Source organism: Mustela putorius, unplaced genomic scaffold (genome assembly GCF_011764305.1).
Source record: "Mustela putorius furo isolate JIRA1106 unplaced genomic scaffold, ASM1176430v1.1 tig00000198_pilon_pilon_pilon, whole genome shotgun sequence".
Classification (NCBI taxonomy): Eukaryota; Metazoa; Chordata; class Mammalia; order Carnivora; family Mustelidae; genus Mustela; species Mustela putorius.
In genome coordinates this window covers 7,436,899-7,450,599 of record NW_025421311.1, presented here as the reverse complement: position 1 = coordinate 7,450,599, position 13,701 = coordinate 7,436,899, and the positions used below count along the sequence as shown (strand labels likewise).

Sequence of the window (13,701 nt, the reverse complement as noted above, 5' to 3'; positions counted from 1 at the left end):
TAACAACCATTTCAAAGAAACTCAAAAATAAAAACTAGCTTAGTCCAGAAAAAATGATTTGCTTTAATAGAATACCGAAGACTAGCAACCCCACTGTCAGAAATGTCACTGATTATATTTAGGCAATGTACAGAGACACTGATGTTAATGTCTTTCTAAATTTTACAGAAATACAAAGATAATTTTGCTGCTAAAAAGGAGTCTAAACCAACTAAAAACACTAGATTCAAGGAATTTTCTCACATTGTGCTTTTCTGTCTTTCATGGCATGACATTGAATTGAAAGGCTCTAATGTATCCTTGAACCACTGGCATATTTTGTCTGTTGAAAAGAAACTCTAAGAATATTATGTATCTTAATCAAAGTTATGGCAGTGTTTAGCTGATATTTTCCTACTGGTCATGTTTGGGAGGAAGTCTTTGGAAACCCCATATTTCAATACAAAGAAAACTACATATTTCGGTACAAAGAAAAAAATAATAAAGTCAGGTAAAATGTTAACTTTCTTTAATGTCTATTCTAGTTATCAGCATATCTCATAAGCTAAGTTTCCTGCTGAGAAGAAGAGTTCTCTTGAGTTCTGTGCTGTCTTCCCCAAGTAGAAGTCCTACTCATTTTCTGAGCCACCTGTGAGTATAAATCCTTCATCCTTACTGTTTGTGGGTTGTTGTTTTTTTTTTTTTTTAATATAGTGAACTCCTTGAGTTTCAGTTCTCCATAATGTCAAGTGTATAGTAGAATTTGCAGAAGGTATATAATTGGGAAAATCTTGGAGTCCCAAGGAAACATACACAAACGATGGAACCAGATGTACTTTGTTCCTAACTTTGTACAGGACATGTTCTCATTTTGCATCATGCATCAGGGACAGATGTATATACTTATAGAGTTCAAAGTGTTTTTCTCACCTATTTAATTAGTTAGGGCAAAGTAAATACGTTTTCTGGAGTTTGGTTTTATTTTAAATGGCTATATAAATTGCAGATTTTGGAGACATTAAGATTTAAATATTAATTATTTACATATAGGTTTGATTTTAAATTACAATAACTTGGAATCAAATTTAGAACTCCTTGCAGCTTCTTGATCTGCTAGGAAGAGTGAATAAGTTGGCTAAGAACCTGTACTTAGGAGGTAGACCCATTTCTAAGCAAGTAAATTGGATGGTATAGAGAAATACTCCTCCAAATCACAGGGGCTGAGATTGTTACTGCCTAAAATTTTTAGGAGGAAAAGAAACATTTTATGTCTTTGTGCAAGAATGAAATGACTGAGAATTATCAAAATACATGAATTCAGAGATGCATACTGCTTGTTGGCACAGCAAATGCATAGAGGACAAGAAAATCTATAGATGAGCTAGCCAATTCAAGCAAGAAACTGAAATCACAAGGAGGTCAAAGAAAATTGAAAAGAGGAAAAGAGCGTATTTTGGGGAGATGAAGGTGTTACAAATTATATAAATTCTATTTAGGCCATTTAATTTTTATTACCAGGTATCATTCTAGATCCTAGGGATACAAGGTAACAACAAACAGATTGTTTCTCTCCCAGGAACAGCTAAGGAAAAATTGGACTGTGTAGAAGAAAGTTAACATTAATATTCACTGGGCATTTCCATGCTCTCCTAATATATTAACAATATGTATTATTAATTATATTCAATTGTATCAATCAGTAATATGTACTCTCAGTATGTATTATTTCATTAATGCTCACAGTAGCCCTATATGGTGGGTATATTCAGCTAGAGTTTCATTCTGATTCTGGCTCTTTTTTCTCAGCTTTTCACCTTAAAATAGGGATGATAATAAAACTCCACCCATAATAAAACAGACAAAACTTATATACATGAAAACCAATCCAAACTCTACTAAGTTAATATAAAAAAAATAATAATCCAATATTGGAAATAATTCAGAAAGCCATGACAAATATAAAAATAAATGGCCTAAAAATTTGTTCCAGATGAAGTGGTATAGACTTGTGTCTCCCATCTCCTCCCCACTAAGTACAACTACAAATCCTGGAAATAATACAAAAGACAACCAAAGGAGAATTCTAAATGGTGGTAATAGGAAGGCGAATTGGTTCAGAACTCTAGGACTAGAGAAACAACACAATAACTATCTAATACTCCTTCATCCAATAGAAAAAGTGACTAAGGCCTGACCTTTCTCAACCTAGCAACAGAAGACAGCCCAGATATGTGCATTTCACCCTCTCCCCATCAGTCAGAGTCTCTCTGACACCTTCAGGTAAGCTAGACATCACCAGCAAGTGGGATAGATGAATGCTCCACTAATAATAAGTGGCCAAGGGGAGAGTTATCCTTTTCCTGCTAAGACTGAAATCCCCCACTCCCTTACTGGGAGATACCAAAATGGTCAGGCTACAACAGAAAGAGGGACCCAGTCAGAACAAGCAGCTCAGCCTGGGAAACATCTTTGTCCCAACAGGTGTAAGACTCCCTCCTGACACACACACACAGACTCTGAGATAGCCAGACAGCAGGGACAGGAGGCCTCTATCACAAAAAAAATACTGAGCCAAGGAAATCTAAGGTCTGTGAGACCAAGAAGCTTCTCTGGCTGAGAACAGAGCAAAATAGCACCACAGAGTCTCTGAAAATTAAATGGCCCATGGGCCCACAATCCCTGACTTTAGGTCAGGATCTGGGGGGTAATAACAAAAGACCCAACATTGTATCATTGGAGTTCAAAACAGAGAGACAGTTAAGCTAAAACAGTATTCAGAGAAATGGTAGCTGAAAATGGCTGGTGAAAGACACAAATCTGCATATTCAGGAAGCTGAGTAAAATCCAAAGTAGATAAAAGTGAAAAGTGAAAAGTACATCTTAAATGTTTAGATACTAAAGACAAGAAGAAAGATCTTGAAAGTAGACAAAAATAACACCTTACCTATAAGGGAACACCAATTTTCAGATTTATCATTTCAAACCACAGGGAACAGAAGAAAGTGGCATATTGTACAAGTGTTAAAGAACTGTCCACCCAGAATTCCATTTCCATTGAAACTATCCCTGATGAATGAAGGGGAAATAAGGACATTCTTAGATGAACGGAGACTTAAGAATTTGTCACTAACAGTTGATATAGTCTCAAAGTTTAGCTAGTTCTTTAAATAAGAAGTAAATGCTAAAAGAAGGAAATATGGAAAATCAGGAAGGAGGAAAGGACAATGGAAAGCAGAAATAAGAATTTTTTTAAGGCTTTTAATAAAATTTTTTATTTTTTATAAACATATATTTTTATCCCCAGGGGTACAGGTGAGTGCTGAGAAATAAGAATTCTTAATGATACACTATTCTCATGAGTTTTATAAGTCATATTTGTGCTTGAAACAAAAATTACAGCATCATTTGATAGTTAAGACAATGATATTTAAAAGTGGAAAAAATAAAAGGACCGACATGGAAATGAGTTTCTCATACTTCACTCAATGTTGTGAAGTGTTGATATTAATGAAATGGAATACTATATATGTGTATATTGTAATACTTAAAGCAACTACAAAAACTGTATTTTTGGAAAGCGTATCTCTCTAAAATACCACAAATAAATCACAATGAAATTCTAAAAAATATTTAACCCACAGGAAGGCAAATAGAACGAGAAAAACAAGAACCAGAGTGGGAAAAAAAACCTCAAAATAAAACAAATAATAGAGTGGTACACTTTAGGTCTAACATATAAAAAATTACATTATTTACAAATGATCTACATATACCAGTCAAAAGACAAAGATCGACAGAATGCATTAAAAAATAAACTACTTAACTATATCCTATCTATAAGAAATTTCAAATGCAATGATATGGGTAGGTTGAAAGTAAACAATGAGAAAAATATACCATGCAAACATTGATCAAATTTAAAAAAAAGAAATTAAAAAAAAAAAAGCAAGGGTGGCTATATTAAAATTGAGTAAGATAGACTTTAGAGCAAAGAAAATTACCAGAGACAGAAAGGGACATTATATAACAATCCACCAAGAAGACATCACAAGCCTAAAATGTATGTGCACAAACAATAAAGCTTCAAAATATGTAAAACAAGCTGACTTAACTAAAAGCAGAAATAAAAACAGTTGAAAACTTCCATGCTTCTCTCTCAGCAATGATAAAGAACTTACCAGTGCCATGAACCTAAAAGGTTATAATTGGCATTTATAGAATACTTCACCCAACAATAGCAAAATACACATTCTCTGCAATTGCCCAGGGAACATAAAATAAAACCATAAAATAAACATCAACTTTTTAAAAGAATTAAAATTATGCAGAGTATGTTTTCTGAACACAGTGCTATCAAACTAGAAATCAATACAAGAACGATACCAGGAAAATCTTCAAGTACTTGGAAACCTAAAAACATAAATAATCTATTGGTAAAGAAAAAAAAAAAAGACACTTCAAGGAAAATTTTCAAAATCCTAGAACTAAATATATGCCTATCATATATATGTGGGTTACTGTTAAAGCAGTGTTGAGAAAAATTTATAACACTGAATGCTTACATCATAAAAGGAAAGATCTTAATAAGCTAACTTCCTACTTCAAGAAACTAGAAAAAAAAAGAGTAAAATAAACCCAAGACAAGCAGAAGGAAGTGAGAAGGATTAGAATAGACTGTAAAATGGAATATAGAAAATAGAGAAAATCAATAAAACAAGTTCATTGGAGAATTAATAAAACTGATAAACCTGACTTGATAAACCTGACTGAGACTGATGGCAAAAAATTCTTTAAAAAGAATATGAAGCACCAGTATCAGAACTAAAACAGGATATCATCATCGATCCTATAGTCATTAAGAGGATAATAAAAAGAATACCCCAAGTCATTTTTACATTCATAAATTTGACAACTTAGATGGAAAAGTTCCTCAAAAACCATAAATTACCAAGCTCTGGCCAAGATCAAATAATCTGAACATTCTTATAATTATTAAATAAATTGAATTCACAATTTAAAAGCTACTGAAAATAATAATAAATAACTACATAAACAAGCTCCTAAAGAAAAATCTCTAGGCCTAGATGGTTCCACCAGAGAATTCTAACAAACATTTAAAGAAGAATTAACATCAATTTACATCATGTCTTCAAGAAAACAGAAAGACTGGAACACTTCGAATTCATTTATGAAGCCAGTATTGCCCTGATAAGGAAACCAAACAAAGCCAGTACAAAAACAGAAAACTACTGACTCATGTCACTCATGAGCTTAGATGCCAAAAATGAAAAAATTAGCAAACCAAATCCAACAGTGTATAAAGAGAATTCTACAATATAACCAAGTAGAATTGTTTTCCAGGTGTGTGGCATAGTTTAACATTTGAAAATAAATCCGTGTAATCTATATCAATAAGATAAAGATGGAAAAATCACAATATATCAGTTGACAGAAAATATTTGACAAAATTTATCACCCATTTGTGTATTTTGAAATTCAACAAATTAGAAGAAAATTATCTCAACATCTACAAAAAAAAATCTACAGCTAACATCATAATGATGAAAGATTGCTTGCTTTTTGGGGAACAAACAACAAGGATATCTGCTCCTACTCCTCTTGTTCATCATACTACTATAAGGCATAGTCACTGGGATAGGGCAAGAAAGATTTTTTTAAAGATACCCAGATTGAAAACAAAGAAATAAAACTATTTGCAGATGATGTGATTGTCCATATAGAATATCCCAAGGAATCTACCAAGGGAAAAAAAAAAAAACCAAAACATAAGGACCCTCCTAGAACTAATAACTAAATTTAGCAGCATCACAGAATAGAATATCAACACGCAAAAATCATTTTCACTTGTATATGCTATAAATATGCAGAAAATAGGGGCACCTGGGTGGCTCAGTTGATTAAGTATCTGCCTTTTGCTCAGGTTGTAATCCCAGAGTCCTGGGATCGAGCCCTTCCTCAGGCTCTTTGCTCGGCTGGGAGCCTGCTTCTCCCTCTCCCTTGCTTGTGCTTTCTCTCTCTCTGATAAATAAATATTATCTTTAAAAAAATAAATATGCAGAAAATAAAGTTAAAAGCAGTATCATTCATAATCACCCCAAATAAATTTAAATAGATGAAAATCTAATGGAACATGCACTGGATATGTATTCTGAAAATTATAAAATGTTGATGAAATTCTGGTGAAAGAAATCAAAGAAGACCTAAACAAATGGAGAGATGCAGTGTTCATGGTTGGAAGACTCAACATAGTAAAATGTCATCTCTTCTTAAATTGATATATAGGTTTAATGCAGTCTCAACCAAAATCCCAGAAAGGACTTCTGTAGACATAGACAAACCTCTTCTGAAACATATGAAAAGGCATAGGCCATAGAATAGATAAAATATCTTCAACAAAGAAGAATAAAGTGAGAGGGATCACTCCATCCAATATGAAGACTTACTATATAACGACAGCAATCAAGACAGTGTGGTATTGCTGGAAAGACAGGCCAGTGGAACAGAGTAGACCTACACGAATTTAGTCAACCGATTCTCAACAAAGGTACAAAAGAAATTCAGTAGAGACAGGGCACCCTTTTCTACAAACAGTCCTGGAGCTTTGGACATCCAAAGGCAAAAAACTAGAACCTCTTTTGGGCTCCCTGCTCAGTGGGGAGTCTGCTTCTCCCTCTGATCCTCCCCCATCTCATGCTCTCTCTCTCTCTCTCTCAAATAAATAAATAAATGAAGTCTTTAAAAAGGAAAAAGAAAGGGATCTGGGTGGCTCAGTTGGTTGAGTAACTGCCAGGATCAGGTCATGATCCTGGAGTCCTGAGATAGAGTCCCACATCGGGCTCCCTGCTCAGCGGGAAATCCGCTTCTCCCTCTGATCTTCTCCCCTCTCATGCTCTCTCTCTCACTCTCTCTCTCTCAAATAAATAAATAAAAATCTTTAAAAAAAAAAAAAAAACTAGAACCTCAACTAAACTTCACTTCCTTTACAAATGGATCGTGGACTTAAATGTAAATTTTAAAATATACAACCTTTAAAAATGTGAAGATCTTTAGGGTCCAGGGATAGGTATAAAGTTCTTGGATTTGACATTAAAAGCAGGATCTATAGAAAGAAAGAATTGGACCTCATAAAAATAAAACTAAATTGAACCTCACCAGAGTTAAAAAATAAAATAAAATAAAATAAAAAACTTGCTTTGAAAGAACATGTGAAGAGGATGTGAAGCTATAGGCTGGGAGAAAATATTTGCAAGCCATATATTTGACAAAGAACTAGTATCTAAAATATATGAACTCTCAAAACTCAACAGTAGTTTTTTTTGTTTGTTTTGTTTTTTTAATCTGGTCTGGCACGTAAAGAGTTTGAAAATTTTCTGCACACCAAGAAAAGAGCTGAACAAACAAAATCAGCCGTTCTTCTCAGATCCAGTAAAGAATGGAGATCCTAGGGAAAACTGCTGCCCCCAAATTTAGAGAGGTAGACAAGTGGATACAGAGAACGACAGCTTACCAGAGCAGAAGCCCAGAAACAGAAACCCTTGCTAGAACCAACCCCGAATTGGCCAACTTACATTCTAATTGACATATTATATTGTTGGAGACTCAGTGTAGACACGTTTGAGAGTGAAAATCTCCAGGATGCCCAGTCTTAGACCACCACATTTTTGTGAGTTTTACTAACAGGAGCCCCATAGAGTTGTCATGATAAAGATCAGAAAAAAGATCTCTCGCACAGGTGGAGTCAGGATGGAGGAGTGCACCTGACAGCCTTGCCCTCGGCGAATTGTAGATGATTGTGGTGGGGCTTTTCAGATGGGGACCATAGGTGACCTCTCAGGCAGTCAAAGGTTTTTGCAATTCTCCAGTGGGAGTAAATCACAGACTATGAGGGAGTTTGAAAGCTATTAAAACCAGGGTTCTGCACTTGGGGGGTAGCTTTGCAGTTTGGGGAGTTTTATTTTCCATAGTTGACTGCAGTATGGTTAAGGTCAGAGGGAAAGAAGATCCCTAGACCTCCATCACAAGTGGTGCCGTAATAGGAGCCATACTGGCAGTAAGGAATGGACCAGTGGCCGTGGTTGGGTCAGCCATGATGGGTGGCATTCTCCTAGCTTCGACTCAAGGAGCTGGGATCTTGCCAACAAGATTCACCTCTGCACATTTCCCAGTGTCCTCCGTTTGCAGAAGACCCTTCAACCCGGCTACCATCCTCCCTTTTTGGAGGCTATCAGCAATACCAAGAGGACTTCTTTCCCAGGATTTCTTTAACACAATGAGCTGTATGTAGTTTAAGAGGGAATTTGAGAAGATAAGTCACAGTCTGTTTTTAAAACCGTAGGTGGAATAGCTATGGCCAAATAGGCTCTGAAGGGGCACTCAGCTATTTTTTCTATTTAAAGGAATGTGGCAGGAACAGATAGATGTTAGAAGATAATACATGTGTTTATTCACACTTGGGTTGCATTTGTGATAAAAATGTGTCTATTATCTTTATAAGAAAATATAATAAATGCTTAGAAGACAAAGGACCAAAGGGCAAACAACAATGAAATATAACCATCATTTCCTTAGGGACTTCTCTGCTTGGTTTTATGTGTTCTATCGGTCAAAAAACAAACCAAAAAACTCTTAGTATTTGCTCTTCCTGGAAAGGAATAGAGAAAGAGAAAAAGAAAAGAAAGGAAAGAAAAGAGAGGAGGCGGAGGGAGGGAGGGAAAGAAAGAGAAGAGGGGGAAAAAATGTCCTGCTTCCAGCAAGAAGAGAAAAACAGCCATTTTAAAATATGCCTGAAGCACTCTGTTCTTTTTAACAAGGCCCGCCCTCAAGGAAAACTGTTTTACCAGAGCCTAACCAACAAAAGGGAATGGTTGTACTCAACTCCAGCCCACTCTAGCCTTCCATGCTGAGCTGGAGGCAGTGGGGGGATACCCAACTCCAGTCCCCCCCAGCCTTCCTGTCTCACCTGAGGTGGGGGCAGGGGGAGCAAAAGCCTGGTCTTAGAAATGTTTTGTTTTTCCAAAAAGCTGGGAGTCAGAGACCTAGAAAAACTTGGCCTCAATGTCCTGGCATATTCATGAAAGGTATTTGCTCTACTTAAAGGACAGAAAAGAATTGCTAGCTCGTTCAACAAATACATATTAATCACTCACTATGTGCCAGGTGCTGTCCTAGCTGGGTACAACAGTGAGCAAGCCGTGTGCTAGGGAAACAATTCTGGCCCTCGTGGAATTTACATTCTAATGTGGAGGGCAGACGATAAACTGTCAAACAACGAAATATTTAGTGTATTATATGACGGTAAGTGCTAAAGAGAGAATAAAGCAGGGAAGAGAGATGGAAGTGGCAGATGAAATTTTCAATCAGCTGTCCAGTGAAGGCTTCTGAGAAGGCACATTTACCTAACAAGTTGAAGAGAGTGAGGGGAGCCAGGCAGTGAGCTTTGTGGATATCTAGGGCTAGAGGATGACTGGTAATGTGGTAAGTGAGAAAACACAAAAAGTTCAAAGTATTGTATATGTGTGCAGGTGAGGGAGAAATAATCTGATGTCCTAGGTATGTTATGGTCTTTTTCCTTCTCTTTTCTCTAGCTTTTTTTCAAAGATTATTACCTAGAATCAGAGCCATTTGAAGTGACCTAAGACATCAGCAGGCCAACCTCCAATGTTCCCCAGAGAAGTCACATCTGGCCCAGGCTCCACAGTTAGGAAGTGACAGAGCGTTCCTCAGTGCTCTCTCCGTGGTCCACATTCATCCCTGCATTTGCCTACCTGGGAAGCTGGTCATTTGAGACTCACTGAGAACCCACGACTGGGTTAAGCCAAGTCCGGGCTGTGACCTGGAGACTAACTTCTCTAAGCCATTTTTCCAAATGCCAAATACTTTCTTAGCTGACCTTTTGTTTCTTTTCAGCTCTGGTTTCTAATTCTCTTAGTTGCAAGCACAGCACGGCATCCTTTAGGTTTTTAGCTTCTGCAACATTTTCCGTTCGGATGCCATGCTTACACTCAGAGTAGTGGCAGTGGACAAAACAGCACTTGATCCTTTAAGAGGAAGCATACAAAAACAGGGCCCAGACCCAGTCTGCGTCCGAGGAATTCTCTTACATATGGCTCTACCTTCCTCCACATGGTGTCAGATGCAGGCCGTGAACTATGCATGATGTCGGTCAGAACAGCCCTTGGTGCCATGTGGCACCAATGTAAACAACTGGTTGGTGCAGTGTCATGTAGACAAAACAACTCTTTGGTGGATTGGGTTTTCACTTTTCACTCAGCACAAGTTGGCATGCGTCTAGTGTGGTGCCTGCCAAGTAGGTGGGAAGGTGGGGGCCCTGCATGAGTTGCTGTCTGTGTGTTGGCAACAGACCCATTTTCCCACTGCCTTTTAGTGGTCTGACTCGCTTGACGTAGAGGGTGGAGGCAACAGAAGGGAGCTAAGTTTGGGAAGCTGATAACTGGGATGGGGACTGAGTATGTCAGTCCACTGATAAAGACTCAGATGTTTCTCAAGTTTACCCTCTTGTCCAGGCTGGAATTTGCCAGGACTTTGACATTCACCCCAGCCTGTGCCTGTGTGTGACCGACCAGGCTACAGCAAAGGCTTTCTGGAATCTGAGGTTAAGAAAGATGAAAGGCCAGTGCCGCCTATCTGTCTGCAGTGGGCATATTGCATAATAATAACTCTCTGTGATCTTTCTTTTGCATGTTCTTGGTTTCTCCACTTCTTCCTTTCAGCTTTGTAATATGACACCCAGCTGCTTCTTATCTTTGCTGCTTTCCCTCACCTCCCAGCTCTCCCCTCTCAGATCCCCAGAGAGAACACAGACCACTCCTGCTTTGAAGCCATAAGGACCCTGTCACTTCCCTTAACACCCTCTGTTTGCTGGACTCACTGTTTAGTGATGCTCTAGCCAGGTGAGGACCATAAACCAACCCCTCAATGCCTGCCTTTATCAGGTATCTTATTCAGACAGGCTGTGTGCCCTAGTAGACCCTGGAGCCCCATCTCAAGACAGGGACAGAACCTAGAATTAAATATTTGATTTGGAGTTTTGTGGCTCCTCAGTAAATTAAAGAGGTGTGAAAAGCAAGACTGTTGACTTCCTTAAGTAGATTTTATACTTTGTCAGCTTCCTGTGGAGGAAGATAACAAAGAGCATTGTGCTATCAGGCCAAGCCCAGAAAAGGTGCTGTTTCCATTTATGGGCCAGCTTCTCGGGTTACCATAACCTGGTGGGCCCCTCAGGTTTGGCCAGTGGGTGTGATGAGCTCTGATATGAATGACCCATCTTGACATTGCATGCCAAGGAGTCCAAAACCACCAGCTGCAGATGTTTCCCAAGTACCCCAAACTTGGAAAACAGGTCGTTTCCATCACCAATTGACAAAGATTCCCTGCCTGCTTCCTTTGCTCCTTCCAAGAAAGAGGGCTGTGCTTTGAAGCAAGAAAAAATCGCCCTCCACATACGTACCTTTTTTTTCAAAGACACTGTCTGCAGTGAACAGGAGCTCCCTGTCAGGGGCCCCCACCTGCTTGGGCCTCTCCGAGGTGGGAATGGAGGTAACCACATCACTTTCAACATTAAGAAAAGCCCATTATAAAATCGCACTGGCTAATGACAATAGCAGCAACACCCCTTACTTTTAGTCCTAGGTCAGCTTGTAGTAAAAGTCTGTCTCCTGACAAACTACTTAAAATCATAAAAGTGAGAGGTTATTTGGGTGGAGAAGTATGTTAGAAACTGGGATGTGCTGGGAGCCATAACAAAAGGAGCCATCAGAGGGAAAAGGGGAGACACCCTGACAGCCTGTGGCCGTCCCATGACTCAGAGCTCTGAGACCCACACACAGTCCCCTGGGAACTGGCACACTTCAAGAACTTTTTTCTGGAAACACAAATAATAAGAGATGGATTTAAGTTTCACAGTGTTTCCTTTCTGCCTGTGCCCCAAGAAAGATGTAAGGATGCTTAGTAATGAGGATTGAGGGGAGAGGAGGAGGGATGAGATACCACGAGCAGGAGAGCAGATTGGAATAGGGCTAGTGATAGTAGTAGTGGTGTCACTATAATACTCCTGATGGCTTGTTGAATAGCTGTGAATTTCAGGCATTTTTTAAAATCCCATTATCCAACACCCATTAAGATGTCTTGGAAGCAACCGTGATTACCCATTTTACAGATGACTGAATTGGTTACTCAATGAGTAAATGACCCAGCCAGAGCTTGAATCTAGACCTCCCAATTACTCATTAACCTTACGTCTTTTCAAAATACCAAGCTGCAGAGCTGTTGTACACTTAAAAGATAAAGGTTTTACCACTTCCACCCCACTCCCAATTATCCTAGATTCTTCTGGGGCTTCTAGACCTACTGTGCTTCGTGGCTGAATACAATATCTCTCAGGAAAATTAGCCTACCTAGTGATTTTAAAAAAAAGAATTTAATAACATCAAAATTAAACATGTCTCCTAAAAAGACATCATTAAGAAAATAAACGGATAGTCCACAGACTGAGGGAAAAAATATACACAGCCAATACCTGACAAATCCAGGATATATAAAGAAAGCCTACAAATCAAGAGTAGAAGGACAATGCATTTATTAAATGGGCAAAAGACCTGAAAGGATACTTTACCAAAGGAGATAGACAAATGGCCAACAAGCATGTGAAAAACTCCACATCATCAGTCAGAAGAAAATGCAAATCCAAACTACAATGACCTACCAATGCACACCCATGAGAATGGCTAAAAAATTTTTAAAGTGACATCACTGAAGGATGTGGAGCACCCAGAACTCTCCTCCATGGCTGGCAGCATGTATCAAATGGTATAACCGCTTTGGAAAGCTGCCAATGTCTTACAAGGTTAAACACACCTTCACTCTAGATACTTCATAATAATAACAGCAGCAAAGGTGTGTCCATACAAAGAGTTCTACATAAATATTCACTGCAATTTTTATTCCTAATAGCCCAAACCAGTAAACAACCTAAGTGTTTGGTTATAGAATAATGGATAAATAAGTTATGGCATGTTCATGAAGTGGATTACTACTCATCACTGAAGAGGGATTAATGGCAGATTCCTACAGCAAAATGGTAGAATAGCGAACACTTTGTGTTGAGTAAAAGAAAACCAACCCAAAGGAGTTCAAAGTGTATGATGCCACTTGAGTGGAACAGAAAGTACAAATTTATAGTGGTAGAAGTCAGAAAATGGTTAGGAGGGTGGTAGAATTGATTCGAGAGGGATATAAGGGAAATTTAGAGGGTATGGGAAATGTTCTCTTCTTTTGAGTAGTGGTTACACAGGTTGTCTAAAACTGTCAAAACTCTTCTAACTGAACTATAAAGATCTATGTATTTTATTGGATGTTAATCATATCTCAATAATTTTTTTTAATGGACCCTGCTGTGTTAGCCACAAGGATTATGGCCTTACTCCTTGGAGGCCAATTTCTTGCCCTCCGACTGAAACCTGAGATCTGAGCTAATAAACTCCCCCAACAGCCTGGGCCTCAGGGGTGAAGGCAATGAAGAGTTTCAGCAAAGCAACTCTCACGGAAAGGCCTCTCTCTCTGCATAGTGGTGTTGAAAAAGCTGTTTCTCTCTGCCCCTCACGCTAGGGATATACTGACCCCTTATTTATTATCTTCATCTGTTAAAACTCAAAGGGCAAATACCAGAGGCTCTTGCCAGTCATT

At 38.3% G+C, this 13,701-nt stretch overlaps 1 pseudogene; it reads left to right on the top strand.

The window, feature by feature from the left end:
* Positions 1-7,297: 7,297 nt before the first annotated feature.
* Positions 7,298-8,710, top strand: LOC101681032 (annotated as a pseudogene).
* Positions 8,711-13,701: the final 4,991 nt, after the last annotated feature.